General features: G+C 43.3%; 1 pseudogene; it reads right to left on the bottom strand.

Annotated features, from left to right (window-relative positions):
• LOC137457510 (28S ribosomal RNA) overlaps positions 1–2,500 on the bottom strand; it is an 8,418-nt pseudogene that overhangs the window by 2,657 nt on the left and 3,261 nt on the right.

Genomic DNA, 2,500 nt, shown 5'->3' with positions numbered 1-2,500 from the left:
AACATGTCCAATTTTTGAAATGGTTTTAAAGGGGCTCTTTCGATGCGATTGAGCCAAACTTCTAATTTATTCTGCAATTCGGGCTTAACTATCCCCACCCAAGGGTCGATTTGCAAGCCAAGATATTTCTCTGACTGACCCGGGTGGATCATGTTTAAAGGAGTACCGCTGATAAGCCATGGAGGACAGTCATTGATGGTGTAAGAGTCCTTAGTTGGTTGAATAAAGAAACCATGGCACTTTTCCCCCTGCGTTTTTAATCCAGTTAAGTCACAAAATGCTTCTAGAATTTCAATATTTTTCTCCATTCCTGATTGGGACTTACTCAGCAGGACCAGGTCGTCTGCAAAAGCCAGAGCTGTTAATTTGCCATTCTCGTGTTGGAACCCCTCCCCACACTCTTCTAATTTACATAACAGAGGGTCAATGCACAGGTTAAAGAGGAGTGGTGACATGGGATCGCCCTGTTTCACACCAGTTTTGATTCCTATTGACTCAGACTCTCCTTCTTTAGTTTTGATTCTGGTGTGGATGTTTTGATAGAAGTCCTTAATTAATGCTATTATGTGGTCATCCAGGCCCTTTTGCTTTAGCACCGCCAGGATGTGGGTGTGGCTCACTGAATCAAAGGCTTTGGCCAAATCGACAAAGACAACCCCCAGGGGTTTCTTTTGTTTCTTTGCATTCCTAATTAATAGCTGTAATAGTTTTAAGTTCTCAGCACAGCCAGAAGATTGAATGAAGCCTCTCTGCCTGGGGTTAATGGGACACGCCTTTGCCAACCTCGCAGTTAAGATTCTTGAATAGAGTCTCAGGATGATGGAACCAATAGTAATTGGCCGCCAGTTGTTAATATCATTTTGGCGTTCGGGCGCTGATGATTTAGGTATTAGGATTGTTCGGCATCCCCTTATTACATCTGGAATTTTGCCACTTAACAGCCAGAGATTAAATAGTTCTTTGATCTCCTCACAATTTGGATCCATTTTAAGCAGGGCCTTCAGGGTGATCCCATCAGGGCCTGGTGCCGATTTTTTATTCATGTCTTTGATATTCTTAAGGATCTCTTTCTCTGTAATCAATTCCTTAAAAGCCGAATTATCCGCCCGCCCCACAGACTGGAATGCTCCAAGTCCTTGAAATAAGTTCTGAGACTCCCACCTAGATCTGAAGGTGTTACTGACCTCTTCCAGGGGGATGGCACATTGCGCAGAGTCTTTTTCATCCAGAATCATATTAGCTAACTTCCCTCGATCTAAGCAGAAGAGGCGTTGGAATTGGAGAAATTCTCCACGCTTTCTGGCTCTTTTTCTCATCCACTCCTTTTGAGGTTTCTTCTGCTGAGGTTTACGTTGGCTCTTTTTTGGCACTTTCTGTTCAATTGATTTCTCAAACAAATACAAATATTGGTCCTGAGCTACCTCATTGAGTAATTTTAATGAGTCTGTTTTGCCTTCAATTATTTGTTTATATGTATTTTTAAGGATGGGCAGCTTCCCTGATGTCAGCTTTTCATTAATAGTCTTTTTATAGTGGGCTAGCAGCTCCCTTTCACCAGAAGATGGAATCACAGTCCTCTCCTCTTTTAACCTGTTCTTGCTCTCTTGTGTTTTCTCTCTTTCTGGCACCACAGTTTCTCTTAATAGTCTTCTCTTTTCACTGATCTGTTTGGCTGTTTTAGTTGTTAATTTTTCAGCAATCAATTTGTTAATATTTTTCCTCCCTTCAAACTCTTGATTTAGTTTCTGTAATAATTCTGTTTCCTCTTGGGACCAGATTTTCTTGTGAGCACCTCTTTTAGAGGTCTCTTTGGGGCGAGATGCTTCAATTCTTTCTGCGTTTCTCAGGGCTGGGTGAGCTAATCTCTTATGTTGTCCCAAGCCAATTTTAGTTTTAAAACATTTTTTGCATTCTTCACACATAAACCCTTCTACCTGGGTAGGCTCTTGGACCCCTTTGCATTTTGGGAGATGGCATGAGATACTATGATGCTTTTCATTTGTCTTCCCACAGCGGGAACATTGGAAATTGATCTTTCTTTTCCCATGGGCTCTCTTTAGATGGTCAATCAATCTCGTCATATTGCCTGCCCGAGTGGTACAGCATGGACATGTCGGGTTGTCCTCTGGCATCTTCACCAGGGGGGTCCCAGGACAGATGTCAGCTGTATTATCCAACTCGGGCGATGCGGTTAGTATTGAGAGCTGACTCATAGAGCTCGGGGTTTCAGGACACTCCACCTCCTCGTTCCTGCTCCTCTCTGTGCTTTCATCTCGGATATCTTTCCCATGAGCTGGAGAAGTGGGTCCTACATACACCTCCGGCAATACTATCAGTTTCTCATTCCAGATAGGATCGTAGGCAGTATTGTCATTGGCTATCATTGAGTTCATGAACTCTATTCCAGCCAGACATACCCCTATCTCCTCGTCTGGTAGTCTCATATCACGTTTGGTCGCAACCTCCAGCCAATCTGCAGGACTGGTCTGGGTGCCTATGG

This window comes from Melanerpes formicivorus, unplaced genomic scaffold (assembly GCF_026170545.1).
Source record: "Melanerpes formicivorus ecotype bairdi unplaced genomic scaffold, bMelFor1.0.p_v2 SCAF_180, whole genome shotgun sequence".
In the NCBI taxonomy this organism is placed as follows: domain Eukaryota; kingdom Metazoa; phylum Chordata; class Aves; order Piciformes; family Picidae; genus Melanerpes; species Melanerpes formicivorus.
Note: the sequence above shows the minus strand (reverse complement) of the source record. Positions and strands in the feature narration are given on the sequence as shown.